The following is a 14587-nucleotide window of genomic DNA, read 5'->3' as shown; positions in this document are numbered from 1 at the left end:
CTCTTATAGAGCACCACCAGGAAAACTAAAAAAGAATTAATAAAAATAAGATTAAAAAACAAACAAGAATATCAGAATTACAAAAACAAACAAACAAAAACCCACTTAGCTCCTCCATATTTGACACCTCTCCATCATCTATTTATTTCTCTTAGTGGCACTGAGAACTGTAGTGTATCATACAGTGTACCATTGCTGGTCAGGTTCAGTCTCTGGCTTCTAGTAACCATCAGTACTGGACCCTTGTAGTTGGAGAGCTTCTCTCCAGGTGCCACCAAGCCCTGTTAGTCCAACAACACATTTGTAAAATAGACATACAGACATTTATATTATTTAAACTACTTGGCCATTAGCTCAGGTCTACCATTGTCTAGCTCTTACATTTATATTTAGCCCATTTCTATTAATCTATACTTTGCCACATGGCTTGTGGCTTACCAGTACCTTATCACTTTCTTGTCATGGCGGCAGCTCACAGTATCTCCCTGCCCCAGCCTTCACTTTCCAGAATTCTCCTCCTCCTTGTCCCGCCTACCCTATCCTTCCTGCCTGGGTACTGGCCAATCAGCATTTTATTTATTTCAACCAATCAGATCAACACATTTGACATACAGAACATCCCACAGCACTTCCCCTTTTCGTTTTTTTTCAAAAAGCAAGTTTTTAACTTCTATATAGTAAAATTTTAGATAACAAAACAATTATCAAGCAAGAGTTACAGTTACAATATTAAAGAAGATATCCTATCTTATATTTGTGAGTCTAAGGTTTTATATCTAACTTATCTTTTATCATAACTGAGGAAATTATAACTATCTAGTCTTCAACCACATCAAAGACCTCAGAAGGATATAATATTACCTGAGAACTGGGAGAAGGATGCAAGCAACTTTCGGGAATCTTGCAGGGTAGACAGAGACAGCTGACAGCCTGGACAGTCACCTAATGTTCCTTTGTAAAGTTGGGGCATTTGTCTTCAGCCCACAGGGCTAGAGTCCCTTGGTCACTTCTCCCAGTGTCTTGTAGAATGTCTGGCAGTTTCCTCTGTGAAGGAGAAACTGGAAGGACCATTTTCTCAAGCAAAGTTTAGTGATCACCTTTCTATGGGTCCTGTATGTCCAGTCGATCAAGCAGTCCAGGCAAGAACAGTTTCTTGCCCAAATTTTTGCCAAGGTGAAGATAAGATATGAAGTGTCTTCAATGCCCATCCTCCTCTCTGAAGTAAATCAGTGTTTCCAGGAGCAGACATGTCTCACTGTCCAGAAAGTCTAAATTTTAAAAATATTTTAAATGCCATATTCTGTAGGTCTTTGAAGTATTTGAACATTTTCTATCTATCTGAAATATCTCTATGTATACCTAGAAGACTTAACTAACATGGCTACAAGTATGATTATCATAGATGACTAATTGTTAATCTATTTTTAATTATCCATTACAATTTAAAATGAGCTACACAAACATACTACCTTAAACACGAGTAGAAATATACACACAGTATAACAAAATTAACTTTAAGTTTGTATTAATAGACTAAAATCTATACCAATGCAAAACATTTTAAACAAGTTGTTGCTCTTTAGAAGTTCTTTAATCTACCCTTTCATCCTATTTTATCTATATCATATCTCCTTTTCTTCTTTAGAAAGAGATCGCATTTATAATCAACCCAATTTAAATAAAAATATTTTTTTTTTTCTGTACCACACCAGAGGGATCTTCTGATTTGGGACACAAAAATCTCTTAACCTTTTCTTTTAGCACTATGTCTCAGTTTAGAGAAGGAGTGAGCCAATTCCATCTCCAAAGCCAGCTTGATAATTTTGGGAAAATGGGCATAGTTTCTCTTACTACTTCCTGCTGGAGGGGGGCCCTGTATCCTATGGGGACACAAAGAAAATTTTAAGATTAAGGAATAGTCCATGAGGGTAAACCTCTGAGCCAGTTGCCTTGAAACCATTCTGGATGTTGGATCATCTGGGCCATGACGTCATTGGAGACCTTTCAGGTGGTCTTGGCTGATCAAACCTGATGTATCTTAATCTGGAACAAATCCATAGCCTCTGGCTTTCTGTGGAAACAAAAGCAGAGACTCTTTTCCAAAGCAACATATCCTTATATCCAAATTTTGAAGTCAAGGTATCTTTAAAATTTGCATATTTATTTAACTCAACACCTTTTATGATCAAATCTTTTTTTGTAGTTAAAAATCCCAAAGACAACATAAACCAGATTCTCTGTGTAATATCCATCTTTGTAAGTCTGAAACGCCACTGTGGCTGCTGGCTCCGCCCACCTCAGTTTCCCAACATGGCAGTGGTACAGTTTACTGTCAGCTCTGGGGTCTGGAGCCATGTGTACCATCAACTATCAGAAGCAGTTCTATCAAAGCAGTGCATAGCCCAGAAACCTGTTTTTTTTTTTTTTTTTTTTTTTTTTTTTTTTTTTTTTTCAACTAGCAAAGGCTAAATCCACCATGCAGCATAGTAAAGTGCTACTTGTAGACTCCTCATTCCCACCACACTGCAGGTCAGATGCACACGCCAGGACCCCACCATAGCAGCTCAAACTGGCAGGCTGCTGCTAACTTGAGCGAGACAACTAGGAAGCTGTTTTTAACTCCATTTTAGAAGTTTTTTTGAAAGGTTTTAGGTGGAAACTCTTGCCCCACATTGGGTGCCATTTCTAGTTGGAGCTCTTCTCTTCAGGTGCCACCAAGCCCTGTTAGTCCAACAACCCATTTGTAAAATAAACATACATTTATATTATTTAAACTGCTTGGCCGTTAGCTCAGGCCTACCATTGTCTAGCTCTTACTTTTATATTTAGCCCATTTCTATTAATCTATATTTTGCCACATAGCATGTGGCTTACCAGTACCTTATCTCTTTCTTGTCATGGCAGCAGATCACAGTATCTCTATGCCCCAGCCTTCACTTTCCAGAATTTTCCTCTTCCTTGTCCCACCTACCCTATCCTTCCTGCCTGGCTACTAGCCAATCAGCACTTTATTTTTTATTTATTTTCATTTTTATTTCTTTTTTTTTTTGGTTTTTTGAGACGGAATTTCTCTGTGTCATTTTGAAGCTGTCCTGGATCTCAGTGTGTAGACCAAGCTGGCTTCAAACTCACAGAGATCAGCCTGGGTTTGCTTCCTGAGTGCTGGATTAAAGGCATGTACCACTGCCACCTCCTGGCTTGTATTAGTTTCTCTTATTGAAAAATTTTTGTGCAAACCAAGCAGATTTCAAAGAGCACCACTGTAGTATTATCTTATAGTCTTGGAAGTCAGAAGTCCCAAGCAGGTTTCACTGGGATAAAACCAAGGCATCACCAGAGCTGAGCTATTTCTGGAGGCCCAAAAGAGAATTGATTATTAAAGCTAAGATACTTTCCTAACTTCCAGAACCTGCCATATGTCTTAGGGCCAGCAATCCCATCATTCCTATTTCTGTTCCCTTCAGGACTGTGTTTCCTTTCTCTCTTTGGCTCTTGACACTTCTCTCCTAGTGTTTGGTGACCCACATGATCATGGACGACCCCCAACCCAGAGAATCCAACCCAGTTTTCTCATCTCAAAACCCTTAGTCATATCTGTGCAAACCTTGTTTTCTACAAGTTAATACACATGTCCTGGGCTTTTAAAGGTAGACATTTCCTCTTTCTCCATCTATCCATACCACCCTTGTCTTCAGAAAGCTGGTCATTCCTGGTTCTCTAGGGCACCTGAGGCTAGTTAGGAAACAGGGGATGTGAGAGGCAAAAGGGTCCCCTCACACTCCTTGTTCTGATTTCTATCTCTTGTGGACTGGTACTCAGGAGTTTTCAAAACTGACCAAGCCTGTATCTGTATGGTGAGTCAGCAGTGAACTCACAAGATGTAGTGGTTTCAATGGTAGCAGTTTTTCCAGGTAATTCCAGATGCCTTGGTCAGCTGAATAAGGACAATGTACGGCTTTTTATTTCAGTAACACATCACACTGTACATAGTAAATATATTTCTCTTTATATATGTATGTGTGTGGTTTACAGAATTAATTAGTATAAATTAAAGAGAGGGGGTTGGGGATTTAGCTCAGTGGTAGAGCACTTGCCTAGCAAGTGCAAGGCCCTGGGTTCCATCCTCAGCTTAAAAAAAAAAAAAAAAAATTAAAGAGAGTCCAGCAGCAGCCAAGAGGTTTTTGAAGTAGGCTGGTGGGATTTAAGTAGGATTTATATTGATATGTTAATGAACCCAAAGTCAGGGTTGAGATTGATGTTGCAGAATTGAGTCCACAGCTTCTAGGTAAAAACAGAACCAGGTCCAGATGGGCAAGCAGGTGGGTGGGCAAGATGGCAGTGGAGTAGGCCCTATCAACAAAGGGGAACTGAGCTCAAGCTGAGGTCCCAGGGACACTTTGGAATCTCTATCTGTTGTTTCTTGATGCACACACCAGGTACTGGATAACAGGTGGTGTGTAGCCATTATCATTACTGTGTTAGATGTCCATCATTTTGTGGAGTCCAGATGAGAGAGTTACACCTTTCCTTGGTCCATCCTACCCAATGAGATCTTGGGTGTGGTTTTCCCAATATAATTTGAATGTGCCCAAAAGCACCTACAATCTCACTTGCCCCCAATAAATCATAGAGTGGCATCCTTTCTACTCCTGGGAATAAGTCATTCATTAGACTGTGCTACATGTGTGATGCCAGAGAGATGGTGGCATTTGTTTGTCCACCCAGAAGTGACATCATTGTCCACCCTTCAGATGGAGTCAAAGCTTCCTATAAAATGGAGTCTCTCAGGGCAAGGTGGAGCCTTAGATCACAACCAAACCACTATTGTGCACAAGATGAACTGATGAGTGCCAATGGATTTGTGATGGATGTACAGGCAAGGCTCCCTTGGATCAGTGTTTTAGCTCCAGCTGCAAGCCTGCACAGTATACCTGAAAAACTCTCCTTCTCTGGGACAGAATGCCATGAAAGAAGGAGGAGAAAAGAAACATTCCCTGCCAGGCAGTGGTGGTGCACACCTTTAATCCCAGCACTCGGGAGGCAGAGGCAGGCAGAGCTTTGTGAGTTTGAGGCCAGCCTGGGCTACCAAGTGAGTTCCAGGAAAGGCACAAAACTACGCAGAGAAACCCTGTCTCGAAAAAAACAAAAAAACAAAAAACAAAAACAAAAACAAACAAACAAAAAAGAAACATTCCTACACACTTTCCCTATCATCTAAACTTTAAGATTAAGCAGCTTAATCTTAGGCTGTGAGGCTCTTAGGCATATTCCTCTGCTGACCCCTGCATCTCACTCTCCTTAAGTCAGTGGTTCTTAACTTGTGGGTCATGACCCTTTTGGGGGTGGAGGAATGTCAAACCATCCTTTCACAGGGGCCACCTAAGACCATCTGCCTATCAAGTATTCACATTACAATTCATAATAGCAGCAAAATCACAAGTATGAAGTAGCAACAGAAATCATTTTATAGTTGGTGGATCACCACAACAGGAGGAACTGTATTAAAGGGTCACAGCATTAGGAAGACAGAGAACTACAGCCTTAAGAGCATCTTGTCTTGAGACAGACAGTTAGAAGCTGCTTGTGTTTACTAACCTCTCCGTTACTATTTAAAATAATAGTTAGAGAACCAGCTTGGAATTTATAATTAATTACTAAACCCTCTTTCAAATAAATGGCTCAAAACGTGAAAAAAACAACAACAAAAAAAAAAAAAAAAAAAAAAAACAGAAGAAGCAGTAGCGCCTTGTGATGCTTCTAGGGTCTACAAGACAATGAAAAAAAGCATGATGAAAACCTGATGTCTCTACCTTCTTGTTTTGTCTCTCTGTCTGTCTGTCTTACTTTGGCTGAAGGCACAGAGACAGGCCATTGTCCTTGGCTCTTCTTCATATGTCAACCTTGAATGACACCCCCTCACTCCAAGATGAGGGTAACTATCTATGAAGGCAAGCCTGCACCCCAGAGCAGAGGAGACTGTCTTATAGAAATGAAAGAGTCCCTCAAGTGATAAAAATAATAATTTGGATGACCTTTCATAACCAGAACTGAACGATGGTCAACCAGGCTACAACTTGACTAGCTATTACTGCCTAATAATTACCCCATGCCGCTAATTTTTTGTTTTGTTTTGTTTTTTTGAGACAAGATTACTCTGTGTAACAGAGTCCTGGCTGTCCTGGAACTTGCTTTGTAGACCAGGCTGGCCTCTAACTCACAGAGATCCTCCTGCCTCTGCCTCTGCCTCCCGAGTGCTGGAATTAAAGGTGTGCACCACCACCGCCCACCATGCCACTAATTTAATTCTTCGTCTGTTAAAGCTCATGTCAGCACCCCAAAGATGGACTTAGGGACACTGGCCCCTTTTATCTGCCCCGCTTCCCAGTGTAGTCTCCTTGAACGAGTCTCTTCTTGTAGCTGGTCACTATTCCTGATCTCCTTCATTGGTGAACTGGACAGAGATGACTGAGCCTAATCTCTTGGGGCTGGTAGAACTTGGGTATTCACCCTGGAAAGGTCCATGAGAGTCTTCCATTCACTCAATAAAACTCACTTTTCTCCACTCTGCCTCATCATGAAATTCTTCTCTGTTTTATTAAGTCAAGAACCAATCTGCGATGGGGCGGAGGGAAAAAGAAAAGGTAAAGGAGTACCCCAGAGAGGAAAGCCGAGGAGCGGACCATTGGGAGGCAGGAAGGGGGTCAGAGAGAGGAAGGAAGGGACGTAGCGGGTTGCTAGGGAGGGAGAGGATGGCTCCTACATGTGAAGATGCCATGATTAAACCCATTGCTTTGTATGCAATATACATAAGTTTAGAGAAAGAAAGGTGGAAAAGGAGGAGAAACTTTTTCTTTCTTCCTTCCTTCCTTCCTTCCTTCTTTCCTTCCTTCCTTCCTTCCTTCCTTCCTTCTTTCCCTCCCTCCCTCCTTCCCCCTTCCTCCCTTCTTTCTTTCTTTCTTTCTTTCTTTCTTTCTTTCTTTCTTTCTTTCTTTCTTTCTTTTTTAATAAAATTAAATGTTTCTTCCAATTAAGCCAATGAAGTTTAGTAGGGGTGGGGGAGAGTAAAGCAAACAAAAAACCCCGAAAAACAAAATAAAATAATACATTCTTTCTATAGTCGCCCACTTCTCAGGCTACCTGCCCCATCTCATTCACACTACTTTCTGTAGGTGAGAGGCATATGGATTGCAGCATCCACAGACCTGGAAAAGCTGCCTCCTTCAGAGTGGAATAAGGAAAACGCAGCTTTTAGGCCAGATTTCAGCCAGCTTTTGAATGTTCCAGAAGTGGGCCTGTGTAGTGGGTAGCCAATCCAGCATTGGCCTGGAAGTTCCAACCCCCATTGAGGCTTCGGTAATGGTGATGCCCACAAGGCAGGGCTGAGAGAGGATGCTGAAGACCCAGGATCAAGAGGAGAGGCCTCTCTTGGTTCCTGGACCCTGGACCCTGGACACTGGACCCTGGAGGTAGACTGAGCAGAGTTCTCCAGAGAGCACTGGCAGACTGTGTCATACCTTTCCCAGACCCTGCAACCTATCCCTTCATTTGTAAGTTACCCCACAAAATAAACCTCCCTTTTAACTACATGGAGTGGCCTTAATAATTTCAACAATAGACCCTCACCAAAACTCCTCTCAAATATTCTGCTGTTGCACCAAATCATGGAGATCCTGTGGCTATGGTTCTTCAGGACCTGTCCCTTCCTACACTCCAGCAGGTCATAGATTGGGTAGATGTTAGGGTGGGCCAGCTCAAAGCACTGGATGTGTGCCTGGGTGGCACCTGAGTTGGTCAGTCCAGGCCTCAGGGACCACTCCCCTCAGGGGAGTGGTAGAACCATCTCTCCTACTCCTGTGGTGACGGGTAGGGCCAGCTTTCCCAAGTATGGGGGCTAGCTTTCCTATCAGGGGCAGGACCACCTCAGGGAGACCCTCATAGTTCAACACATGGATTAACACATTGTTCACATGGCCCCCCATGGTAACAGGGGCGATGTTCATTCACTCAGACTCCAGCTGCAGCCACAGACCCAGACATGGTGATTCATAGCAGCTTGAGCACGAATGTCACCATAGCAGTCTGTGGCAGCTCAGGGTTCTCAGATTAGCATAGGCCCAGCAGCAGCATGGTCTGCTGGTTCCCAGAATCCAAAAAGTCTCCAAGCTGAGGTCCAGAGAATGAGACATTAAGATATTAAGGCACTCAAAAATTACCCAACAAACTTTTACTCACACTTTCTAGCAAGTTATGAGACTAAAGGAATCCCGAGGTAAAATTTAGTAGTCACTTCTTTTTCCTTTGAATTTAAAGTTTGAATTATTTCACTTTAGCTTAAAAATATAGAAATCATTGCTGTATATAGTTTAAAAATAGCCCAAACTCATTCATATGCACAAACATTCACAGGACACATTTAAAAATATAGTCAAAGTATGCCTATCATGATTTTCTGTGAATCATGAATTAAAACAAATAAAAAATACATCCCAAACTAGAGTAGCTGAGGCTTCATTTCAGGACTGTTAAATACTAATTAGCTTCATTCATCTCCATGGGTGCTAAGGAAGTAAATGCGATGTTTCCATGGTTACATAAATCACAGAAGAGATCTTCTCAATACTCTTGTCTCTTAATTTCATACAATTTAACAGAATCCTAAGGACTCAATACAACCCTCAAGTATTTCCTGTCACATAGTGGATACTTCAAGTAGTTCAAGAGAAATTTTTCAAAAGTATAACACAAATCTTAAAAGTTCTTCTTAATAGAAGACTCACAGCCAGACATTGGGGTGAAAACTGAAAGATCAGAGAAGCAGAGCAGTCAGCTACTAGCTTACCTCTATGAAATCCTCACCCTCAAGAGAGTGAGTTCCTGTTTCCTCCTGCCTTATACACCTTTCTGTGTCCTGCCATATAACTTCCTGGGATTAAAGGTGTGTGTCACCACTGCCTGGTTCTGTTTCTTTCATGTAGCCCAGTGTGGCCTTGAACTCACAGAAATTCAGATGAAATCTCTGCCTCCAGAGTGGTAGGATTAAAGGTGTCTGCCACCACTGCCTGACCTCTATGTCTGATTTAATGGCTGGCTCTGGTCTCTGATCCCCAGGTATGTTTATTGGAGTACATAATATATCACCACACAAAAGAGCATCCACAGTGACAAGTCTCTTCTGGCAAATGACATTATTATTATATTATGACCTGTCCCTTTAACCACAACTTCCTTCATTGTTCAAGAGAAGAACCCCAAAAGACAAAGTCAATAATCAAATTGCAGCTGTCCCAAATGAATCAAGAGGATCCTGAGTTACTTAAAAGTGTAAAGGCAAATTGGAAGAAAATACCTAGAGTGCAACACTTGGAGAGAGACTTTCTAAGTGTCAGATTTTCTCAAGAACTCAAACAAGTCCAAATTCACTTTTGTGTTTTACCAAGGAGGGGTAAAAAAGCAGTTCATGTTGGCTGTTCTGGAAAACTAGAAAAATCACTGGAATAAAATAATACCAGCAGCTACTGGGAACTTTCATCTTTCCTCTGTCTGTGACCAGTTCATTGCATTGACAGATACCCTAAAATGTACCTTTTTTCCCTCTGTGGTTAAAACTTTGGAAAATTATATAACTAATTTCTGTAATAATCTGTAAAAGTGTTTGTTCTTGGTAGCTAAACATTGTCTGTTGATATTCTGCAGATAGGAGAGCCTCTGACCATGGAATCTGAACAATATTTTTGAGATATTAGAACATTTCTTACTGCACTAGCAGCTTAAGATACTCTTGAAATAAGAACCCCTTCTTCAACATTTAGTCACTCAATTAATTATAAACAACTGTTGGCGCTCACTCTTTAAGATATGCCACTTATTCCCCCGACCCCCAGATGGGACAAACATCACAGCAATGGTGATAAATTTTGATTCCAGTGAAATAGTATAGTTAATCAGAAATGTATTCAGACAATGTTGTTTAAGGACAGATTGGGATGTGGGTGTAAATTACTTGGGTTAAAACAAAGACAGGGTAGTTATGGGAGTACTTGCTTGAAATCACAGCATCTGAATAGGAGAGAAAGGTGGATCATATGTGGAAATCAACCTTGGTTGTGTGGTCACACACTGTCAAAACCAACAATGTGCAATTGTTTGTCCCAGCCTTTCCTAAAATAAAAATCAAGATATTGTGGGGGAAAAAAATGGTCCTTAGGCACAGCTACCTGATGTTAACTAAATGTGGTCCAACCTCTGTTCCTACTTGCATATTCTACTTCAACATTGAAGTGTTAAAATAAAACATGATGACTTGTGACTCGCCTGCTAGAAACAAAGATATCCTAAAGAGACATTTGTATTTATCAACCTTCTGACTATTAGAGTATTGAAAAGATGAATTCCAAATGGGACAGTCCCCAGGAATCTTGAGCTGGGAAGCTGGGAGGAGAAAAAGGTATTTGATTGATAATTTGTCACATTGACCTCCAAGACAAAACTGAAACTCAGTGCAGAGTCCACAGTGAGTGGGACTGTGGTTTGGCAGCACAGTTTCTTAATGCATGGTTGTTTCCTTCTGTTTAAACTTTACCTCCATCTCAGCCTTCCACCACCACGAGGGACTTGGAGGTGGGTTTCTGGACCTCTCTGTTCTTCTTCCCAGTTGGTACCTGAGCAATGATTTCAAAACTCCTGCATAAAAATCTGAATTACCAAAAGCAAAATAAAGGTTTGTAAACCATCTGTGATATAACATTTGAAATTGCCTAGAGATGATAATAAATTTATTTAAATAAAATATCAATAAATATTTTCACAAAGGTTAACAGGATAAACTAAATAAAAATGGAAAAAAAAAAAACCTATCCTTTCAAATGACTATTATGTGAATTCCTGTCAATCTATATAGGGAAATTTGTTAAGACATTTTTAAAGAAGAGAATTCATATTTCACAAAAAGTAAATGAAAATGTCTTTTATTTTTTAAGTGTAAGCTTTATTGGGCTATACAATATAACATCACATTTCCTCTTTTTTGTCTAAAGTAATGACAGAAGGTTATATTGTTCAGCCCTTTGTGTATCTTCTGATCTGTGGTATGTTGATACAACTTAAAAACAGAATAACAATGGAACTCACCAAAAATTACAATATACATGTGTTTTTAATAAAAATAAAAACTCCTTATTGGTTACATTGAAATTAATAATTTATAAATTGTTCTGGTTTGATTACTGTTACTATGATAAAGACCATGACCAAAAGCACCTTGGAGAAGAGTTTATTTCAGCTTATACGTTATAGTCCATCATGAAGGAAATTGGGGTAGGGACAAAAGGCAGAAGCCTGAAGGCAGGAACTGAAGTAGAAGCCGTGGAGGAACACTTAGTGGTTTGTTCTTTCATAGCTTGCTCAGCTTTCTATACAACCCAGGACCACCAGCTCAGGCATGGAACTATTCATAGGTGCTGGACCCTTTTACATCCGTCAGTAATTGAAACTATGTCCTCACATATTTGCCTACAGGCCTTTTTTTATGGTTTTTCAAGACAGGGTTTCTCTGAGTAGTTTTGGTGCCTGTCCTGAATCTAGCTCTGTAGACCATGCTGGCCTTAGTTCTGCCTCCCAGGATTAAAGGTATGTGCCACTGCTTCCCAGCTGAGGCTTCTTCTTACAAGATGACCCAAGCTCCTATCAAGTTGCCAAAAATCTAAGCAGGGATGAATGCCCCAATATGAAATTGAAGAATTATTTGTCAATTTTACCTTTTTTGTTTTATTTGAGGACTTTCATCATCCTGGAAATTATTATCATAATCAACATACCATTTTAAGTTACCACCAAAAAAAAAATTTTGCAAATGGTCACATTACTTTGCAACTTCATGCTTTCTGTACCTTATTAAAAAGGCATTTACTTCAACATCATTTACTATTGTGTGTGTGTGGGGGGGGGCATACAGAGACACAGAGACACAGATAAAGACACATAAAGGTGGAGACATAGATATGAGGTGCCTATACCATGGCTCACATGTGGATGTCAGGAGTCAACTTGCAGAAATTGGTTCTCTCCTTCCACCATCTTCTTTCCGAGGATCACATTAAGATTTCTAGGTTTCCTAACCACACCTTTCCTCGTTGAGCCATCCTGAAAGACTTGTTTGTTCTAGTTTTGTTTCTTTTATTTGATTTTGGCCCTTGGAAACAATCATAGATGATTGTTATCTTACTGAGATTGTGGTTTCCATTTCTCTACTGATTAATAATTTTGGAGTGATATTGAGTAGCTTTTCCTTTCATTAAAACTTCTTTGGTAGTTTCATAAATTTATGTAATGAATTGTTATCATTTCTAATCATTCTGTCTCTCACCCCAACTCCTGCTGGAATCTTTCATTTCAACATATACTCCTCCAACTTTCATGTGTGATTTTTTTTTTTTTCAAGACAGGGTTTCTCTGTGTAGCTTTGTCCTGGAACTCACTCTGTAGCCCAGGCTGGCCTTGAACTCACAGAGACCCACTTGCTTCTGCCTCCCGAGTGCTGGGATTAAAGGCGTACGCCACCACTGCCCGGCTCATGTGCGATTTTTGTTACTCGCTGAATTTGAGTTTCTTGCTCACGTGCATGTCTGGGAGGTCATTTACTAGAGCAAGGTAACTTATCCGCCAAAATACCAATAGAGAAAATGACCTCCTTCACCAAACAACCGCTAACCGCGAACAGCTCTTCAGGAAGTGGAATAGCATCCTGAGACCCCCTCCCATCTTTTATGAAGTACCCAGACTTGTGTAGGTTTTTGTGAAGATAACTACAGATGCAATTAGTTCATGAATGCAATGGGAAACATCTTTTTGTGCGTGACTTTCCATCCTCTAGCTCTGACAGTTTTTCTACTGCACACCCTCTTCTGTGATGTCCCATGCATCTTGAAAGTGATGGTGTAGTTGTCTTATTTAGGGCTGAGTACCCGACTCTCACTCATTCTTAACAGTATAGCCACTTAGGAGATTCTGCATTAACTATTTTCCTCTGCTGTAGAAAGCTTCTCTGGTGAAAGCTGAGTGGCATCCTCACATATGGCTATAGCATGAATATTTAGAAGATCATTTGACAAAAATGACCATTTAACCAAATAAGAAGAGTAGGTTCCCCTACTAGGACTAATAACCTCCTCAGACATAGGACTCTGGCAGGATTTACAGAAGCAAACATGGGGTTCCTCCTGTGGAGTGTGACTCAAATCCAATTATGAAGTGATTGGTTAACCCCATCAGAGTCATCCCACTGTTGCACTAGAGAGTGGATCTGGCAGGGCATTATTATAGTTTGGAGGATTCAAAGCTGGGCAAGACTGATGATTCATTTTATCTTCCATTAATGTGAAATGACCTCCTTGCACTATGAAATCTACACAGTAGAGAAAAAGCTTCCAGCTCAATTCTAGCTCAATTCATTTGTGTCCTGTATTGAAAGCATGTTGTGTCTTCAAGAACAGGACCCTACCAAGAAGTTCTCATGTGAAAACAAGAGTGATAGCAATACCTTGTTTTGTCTGAGGGACTCTGGGAGTTCCTGGCCAGCAATATGTAGAGATGTGTCTCACACATGATACTGAAGTTTTTAAGTGAATAGCCAATGGCTTCTGGAAGGGGCAATATTGGTCCATAAATGTTGCTTCACTTTGAGCTTATTATTTTTATGATTATGTTTTCATAAGCATATAAAATAGTAGACATCCCTGTAGTGTTTTCAATAGCTTTAGTTAGGCATTACTTCTCTCCTTCCTTTGCCTTATCCCTCCTCTCCCTCCTTCTAATATTCCCTTTCTATCTTTCTGGCTATCCTGACACACAAATTAAGAAGAGTAATATGTGTTGCTAGGATTTGCATACAAACAAGAACATATAGCCTTTGCCTGTCTAGTTCTGAGTTGCTTCAGTCAGTATACCATTTTCCATATCTATTAATTTCCCTGAAAATTACATTACATTCTTCTGTATTGCTGAATATAATTCTATTCTGTACATGTACCACATTTTATCCATGTGTCATTTGATGAACATCAAGGCTGATTCTATTAATTTATTGTTGTAAATAAAGCTGTAATAAATGAAAGTGCTGGTATCTCTGTTGTAGGACATGGAGTTCTTTCTGAAAATACTCAAGAATGACATGAGAGGATTGCATGAAAGTTCTATTTTTAGCTTTTTGAGGAGCCTGCATATGGATTTCTGTAGTAGCTGTAGTAGTTTACAGTCACTCTAGCAATAGATAATATCTAGCTGTCACTACTTCTCTATTTTTAGACATGTGCTTTCCTAACAGTGGCCATTATGGAGTAAGGCAAAATCTCAAAGTAGTTTTTGCATATCTCTGTTGTTTAGGGATATTGAACATCTAAAAAACAATTTATTTACTAGGTATTTTTGTTTCTTCTTTGAGGAGAAACCGTTCAGTTCCATAGACTATTTTTTAATTTTTAACTGGGTTGTTGGCTTTAATAATTTTTTAAGACAAGGTATTACAAGGTAGTCCAAGTTTCCCAGTGAACCACTGCATAGCCCAGTTTACCTCAAATTAAGGACACTCCTCAAG

Source organism: Onychomys torridus, chromosome 14 (genome assembly GCF_903995425.1).
Source record: "Onychomys torridus chromosome 14, mOncTor1.1, whole genome shotgun sequence".
Taxonomy (NCBI): domain Eukaryota; kingdom Metazoa; phylum Chordata; class Mammalia; order Rodentia; family Cricetidae; genus Onychomys; species Onychomys torridus.
This window is presented reverse-complemented; position numbering follows the sequence as displayed.